General features: G+C 37.5%; 1 non-coding gene across 1 annotated transcript; it reads right to left on the reverse strand.

The window, feature by feature from the left end:
* Nucleotides 1-5,449: 5,449 nt before the first annotated feature.
* Nucleotides 5,450-5,513, reverse strand: LOC143678560 (U7 small nuclear RNA). The gene has a single exon (XR_013173347.1). It is a non-coding gene; the product is annotated as a U7 small nuclear RNA (small nuclear RNA).
* Between the last annotated feature and the right edge of the window lie 1,599 nt (nt 5,514-7,112).

The following is a 7,112-nucleotide window of genomic DNA, read 5'->3' on the forward strand; positions in this document are numbered from 1 at the left end:
TTCAAAGCACACTTCAACAAGCAGCTACAGAACAGTTCCCAGAATTTGTCATGGGCTGCCATGCCCTCAACTCAGATTTTTCCTTCTAGCTGCTCCAAAACACAAGTGGGTTTTATCAGAGTCATAATCACATAGTATCTGTCTTTTTGTGTTTGACTTATTTCACTCAGCATTATGCCCTCAAGTTTCATCCATGTTGTCTTATGTTTCAGGATATCATTTTGTAGACAAAATGCTGCATAATATTCCATTGTATGTATATACCACATTTTGTTTATCTATTTGTCTGTTGATGGACACCTGGATTGTTTCCATCTCTTGGCAATTTCTCTTGGCAATTATGAATAGTGCTGCTATGTACATCAGTGTTCAAATGTCTGTTCATGTCACTGTCCTCAACCGAGTATTGGCATTGCTGGGTCACAGGGTGACTCAATATTTAATTTTCTGAGGAAATGCCAAAATAATTTCCACAGTGGCTGAACCATTTTACATTCCCATCAACAGTAAATAAGTATTCCAATTTCTCTACATCCTCTCCAATATTTATAGTTTCCTGTTTGTTTACTAGCAACCATTCTTATAGGTGTGAGGTGAAATCTTATTGTTGCCTTAATTTGCATTTCTCTTATAGTCAATGAAAATGAGCAGCTCTTCATATGCTTTTTATTTATTTATTTTTTTGCCTGCACACCGGGAATTGAACCCGGGTCTCTGGCATGACAGGCAAGCACTCTGCCTGCTGAGCCACCATGGCCTGCTCTTCATATTCCTTGTAGCCATCTGTATTTGCTCTTCAGGAAAGAGCCTATTAGTTTCCTCTGCTCATTTTATAGTTGGGTTGTTTGGTCTTTTTTTTGGTGAGCTGTATAATTTCTTTATGTACACAGGATATCAAGCCTTTATCCAATATGTGGTTTCCAAATATTTTCTCCAATTGAGTTGACTGCCTCTTCACCTTTTTAACAAAGTCCTTTGAGGCACAGAAGCTCTTGATCTTAAGGATTTCCCATTTGTCTATTTTTTTTCAACAGCTTGTGCTTTAGGTGTAAAGTTTAAGAAGCTACCTCCTATTACTAGATTTTGGAGATGTTTCCCTACATTTTTTCAAGTAATTTTATGGCACTGGCTCTTACATTTAGGTCTTTGATTCATTTTGAATTGATTTTTACATAGGGCATAAGTTAGGAGTCCTCCTTCATTCTTTTGGCTATTGAAATCCAGTTCTCCCATGCCCATTTATCGAAAAGACAATTCTGTCCCAATTCAGTGGATTTGGGGGCTTTATCAAAGATCAAATATCCATAAATTTGGTGGTCAACCTCTGCACTCTCAATTTTATTCCATTGATCAATCCTTCTATTTTTGTACCAGTACCATGCTGTTTTGACCACTGTGGCTTTATAGTAAGCTTTAAAGCCAGGAAGTGACATACCTTTTATTTTGCTCCTCCTTTTTAGGGTATCTTTTGCTACTTGTGGTCTCTTTCCTTCCACATAAATTTGATAACCAAATTTTCCAGGCCTTCAAAGTAGGCGTTTGGGATTTTTACTGTATTGAATACATAGATTAGTTTGGGTAGAATTGACATCTTGACGATATTCAATCTTCCTATCCATGAGCATGGAATATCTTTCCATCTATTTATGTCACTTTTTATTTCTTTATCATTTTATTTCTTTTGTAATTTTCTGTGTATAAGTCCTTGACATCCCTGGTTAGGCTTATTCCTAGATACCTAATTCTTCTGGTTGCTATTCTGAATGGAATTTTTTCCGTAGTTGTCACCTCAGATAGGTCATTTGCTGTGTATAGAAATATTACTGATTTTTATACATTAATCTTGTATCCTACCACTTTGCTGAATTTGTTTATTAGCTCAAGTAGTTTTATTGTAGATTTCTCAGGTTTTCTAAGTATAGGATCATGTCATCTGCAAATGATGAAAGTTTTATTTCTTTACTTCCTATTTGGATGCCTTTTACTTCCTTCTCTTATCTAATTGCTCTAGCTAGTACTTTTAATACAATGTTGAATAATAGTGGTGACAATGAATATCCTTGTCTCATCTCTGATCTCAAGGGGAAGGCTTTCAATTTGTCACCACTAAGTATGATGCAGGCTATGGGCTTTTCATATATGCCCTTTATGATATTGAGAAAATTTCTGTCAATGCCTAACTTTTGAAGTGTTTTCATCAGGAAAGGATGCTGGGTTTTGTTGAATGCTTTTGCAGCATTAATCGATATGATCATGTGATTTTCCCCTTTCAATTTGCTAATGTGCTATATTATGTTGATTGATTTTATTTTTAATGTGGAACACACTTGCATTCCTGGTATGAATCCCACTTGATCATGATGTATAATTCTTTAGTATTTTGTTAAAAATTTTCACATCTCTGTTCATTAGGGAGATTGGTCTGTGGTTTTCTTTTCTTGTATCATCTTTATTTAATTTTGGTATTAGAGTACTGTTAGCTTCATAAATGGAGTTAGGTAGCATTTTTTTTTCTTTAACTTTTTGGAAGAATTTGAGCAGGGTTTGTATCAGTTCTTCTTGAAAAGTTTGATAAAATTCTCCTGTGAAGTCATCAGGTGCTGGGCTTTTGTTTTGTGGGAAGGTTTTTGATGTCTGATTGGATCTCTTTACTTGTAATTGGTTTATTGAGATCTTTTATTTCTTCTCAAGTCAGTATAGGTAATTCATGTGTTTCTAGGAACTTGTCCATTTCACCTAAGTTATCTAGTTTGTTGGCATATAGTTATAATATTCTCTTATGATTTTTAAAATTTCTTCATGATCTGTAGCAAGCCCCCTCTTATTTCTGATTTTATTTATTTACGTTCTTTCTCTCTTTTTCTTTGTTAGTCTAGCTAAGGGACCATCAATTTAATTAATTTTCTTAAAGACCCAAATTTTAAGTTTGCTGATTCTTTCTATTGTTTTATTGCTCTCCAGTTTATTTCTATTTTAGTCTTTATTACTGCTCTTCTTTTATTTGCCTTGGTGTTAGTTCGCTGTTCTTTTTCTAAATTCTCCAGATGAGCAGTTAAGTCCTCAAGTTTTTCTCATTCTTATTTTTTAATACAGGCATTTAGGACAATAAATTTCCCTCTCAGCACCGTTGCTGCATCCCATAAGTTCTGACATGTTGTATCCTCATTATCATTCATCTCCAGATATTTACTGATTTCTCTAGCAATTTCTTCCTTGACCCACTGATTATTTAAGAGTGTGCTGTTTAATCGCCATATATCTGTGCAAACTCTGGTTCTTTGGCAATTATTAATTGACAACTTTTTTCTGTTGATCAGAGAAAGTTCTTTGGATAATTTCAATCCTCTATACCTTTTTACAGCCTAAGGGCCCAGTACAGGATCATGCATGATATTCAGTTTGCATGTCCTTGTAGTTTTCTTTAGTCTGAAAAATTTTCTGTCTTTCCTTGAATTTTCCTTGAATTTTTGAAGATCCTAGGCTAATGTTTTGTTAAATGGTCCTCAGTTTGGATTGATCTGGTGATTTTTCTTGATTCGTGTTAGCAACATTGGCAAGAATAACACAGAAGTGATATTGTACACTTCTCACTGCCTATTATCAGAAGTCACATTTTCCATTTGCCCCATCACTAAAGAACTTCACTCTGAATATTGATGAGGTAGCGTCCTGCAGGCTGATCCATTGTGAAGATACTCCTCTCCTTTTTTTAATTAACAAGGATTTTATGAAGAGCACCTTGAAACTATGTAAATATTCCTCATTCCTCCTTAAACAATTTATTCAATATTTTTATATGTTTGATACATGGTTTTCTATTTTATTCAACAAATTATGTTACTATCTGCATTAGTTAGATTCAGTTGTCAACTTGGCCAGGTGAGCATACCTAGTCTTGTTGCTGCGGACATAAGCCAGTGGTACGTGAACCTCATCTGTTGCCAATTACATCTGCAGTCAGCTAGGAGGTGTGTCTGCTGCAATGAGTGATGTTTGACTTAATTGGCTGGTCCTTAAATGAGAGATTGCAATGTAGCACTGCTAAGCAGCTCAGCATTCCTCATCTCAGCACTAGCAGCTCAGCCCAGGCCTTTGGAGATGCAGAAAGAAGTCACCCTGGGGAAAGTTGTTCGAACCCAGGGGCCTGGAGAGAAGACCAGCAGAGACCATCTTGTGCCTTCCACGTAAGAAAGAACCTCAGTGGAAAGTTAGCTGCCTTTCCTCTGAAGAACCAATGAAATAAATCCCCTTTCATTAAAAGCCAATCCGTCTCTGGTGTGATGCATTCCGGCAACTAGCAAACTAGAACACCATCATTATTTAATTTGATCCTCAAATGGACCCCAGAATCACTAGTTTGAGCCCCTTCCAGTTGACTCTTGTATACTTTTGCCATGTCTACTTCATTCTTTGAACACTGGCTTGCTTTGTGGTATAGGATGTTCCAAGTTCATCTTGGGGTTTTCTTGCCCCAGCATTGAATTAATTAATTTCTTCAAGGAGATTTCAATGAAGAATAGTATTTAGAAACAAATATATGTGTGCTTGATGTACTGTTGCTACTAGGATGTCACTGTTCTCAAAGTTCCATAATGGACAGAACTAGGAAATATTTATATGTACATGTATGCATCTATAAACGTACAGATATACAGATTTAATCTATTATGTATTTATCTATCTACATATGTTGAAATCCACAAGTTCACACTGATAAATCTAGTTTCAGTTAGATGCCATAAAATTCACTCTGCCTGTTATCTTATTCCCTTTTGGTATTTATAACTCCATTTCTTTCCTCCATTCTTCTCAATTTATTTACTTATTTAATCAATTCCCTATTTGATTAATTTCTCTTCTCTGCCACCACTTCTTACTTGACATGGACATCCTGTTCTCATCCCCAGTTTTGGGTTGTATTCTCCTCCTCCAAGTGGAATATGCAAATCTAACCTAGTGCCTCACTTCCCATGCCAAGCTTCCACCCATCCCCCCACCCCCACCATGTGGTTGCTCTGGGCTCTGAGTCCATCTGACAGCCTATTCTTGACCTTTTTGTCTTCTCCCACACTCGTATAGTAGTCCATCTTGCTCTGCCTACTTAGCTGCTTCAGATTTGAGTTGTTTGTGAATCAAAGGGAAGAGTAAAAGAATAGACATGTTTTCTTTTGAAAAAAAGTTTTTATCAGTCTTTTATCATCACTTTCTTCTGGCCTCCATTTTTCCTACTGTAATGTCATCTGCAATCTTATTGTTACTCCTTTGAAGGCAAAGTGAGATCTCTCATTCCTGCCTCTGACCATGCTGACTGTTTTTAAAATAATATCTTTTCCTTTGTTTTTCAGCAAATTTTATAACATTATGGCTAGATGTGATTTTCTACATATTTTATTCTGTTGGAATCTCTGGACTGGCATCACTCCTTAGTTTTTTGTTTGTTTGCTTGTTTTAGGGTTTTACAGCTAAATTCAGAAAACCTACTAGATAAATTCTAAAAGAGCTGTGCAACATTCATTAGTTTTAAAAGATTTCTGCAATGATCTCTTTAAAAATATTTGTTCCCCTTTTTCTTCTGAGACTCTAAGAACATATATAATATATATTATTACTATGTTCCCTCTTTCTTATTTCCTCTACAGTATTTCCATGCTTTCATCTTTATATTCTTCATTTTAGATATTCTTTTTTGACTGAGCTTCTTGGCTCATAAATTCTTCCTTCAGGTGTGTTTATTCAGCTCTTAAACCTGTCTTTTGAGTATATAATGTGTGCAATTGTATGTTTCAGTTATAGGACTTCAGTTTTTAAAAATATTCTACTGTTTTGTGTGTGGTAGAGTGGTGGCTCAGTGGCAGAATTCTCATCTGCCATGACGGAAACCTGGTTCAATTTTCAGAGCCTGCCCATGAAAAAACAAAGCAAAAAAAACTACTGTTTATCATTTTATAGTTTTTAATTTCTGCTGAAATTTTTCAGACTCTTTTTGAAACTTTTAATTGTATAATATAGCATATATACATAACAAAGCAAATGAAAAAGCAAAAGTTTTCAAAGCACTCTTTAACAAGTAGTTACAGGACAGATCCCAGAGTTTGTCATGAGCTACCATATGATCGTCTCATATTTTTTCTTCTAGATGGTCCAGAATATAAGAAGCTAGAAGGAATAAATATTTTTTATCATCACATTTGACTTTTTTCTTTTTTTGTGAAAAATAACACATATACAAAAAAGCAACAAATTTCAAAGCATTGCACCACAATTTGTTGTAGGACACTGCAGGCCTGGCCTGAGCCCCCATCCCCCATGAGAGGAAGCCCCTGCTGGGTCCAGAAATGGCTCCAGGGCTGGCAGGCCTTGAATTCTCTGCACCTACTTAAAGCTTGCTAGTTGGTTGAGTCGGGTACTCACCTGGGGTGATGATGTTCGGGAAGCACTGGCTCCAGCACTCAAAGATTCCATTACCATACTCACAGGGTGCTGGCATGCAAAATTTCCAGGTAACTGGGATCCTGCCCCAGCACTGTCTGCAATTTCTCATTCATAGCCAGGTTTGTGTCTGTGGCTTCTCTCCACACAGGTGTGAGTCTTATTTACACACTCAGCCATGCAGGGGATCCGTCAACTCCCAACTCACTAGTGGGGCCATAACCCTGCCTGTCCATCCAGGGTTTGCTGACTTCCAGGATGGTAGTGATGGCCATACCGGATCCTCCTCCACCTGTGGACCCCAGGACCTTGGCTCTGAGCCCAAGCAGAGAAGCTGCAGGAGCCCATTCACCTGGCGCAAGGGTGATAGGGGCTCCTTGGTTCCAGAACTGTGGGTAACAATAGCACAGCTTGCACCTACCTGATTCTCCTATACAAAGTGAGTCTCCCCTTCCCTCCTCTGCCAGACCAGGAACCTCTTGTCCTCCTGACCTTGAGACCAACCAAAATGCCTCAGCAGACTTGATTGCACTGCAGCAGGTTTCAGGGCACCAGATGTCAGAATCACCTGGTGAATTGGCTGCTCTGGCCCTAGGACTGAAAGGAACTGTAGTCAAACTGTATGGACTCTGTGCTAGGGGCCACAGAAACTCCCCACAACCCGAATCTCCCCGGTGCTCACT

The sequence above is a fragment of the Tamandua tetradactyla genome, chromosome 3 (assembly GCF_023851605.1).
Source record: "Tamandua tetradactyla isolate mTamTet1 chromosome 3, mTamTet1.pri, whole genome shotgun sequence".
NCBI classification, from domain to species: Eukaryota; Metazoa; Chordata; class Mammalia; order Pilosa; family Myrmecophagidae; genus Tamandua; species Tamandua tetradactyla.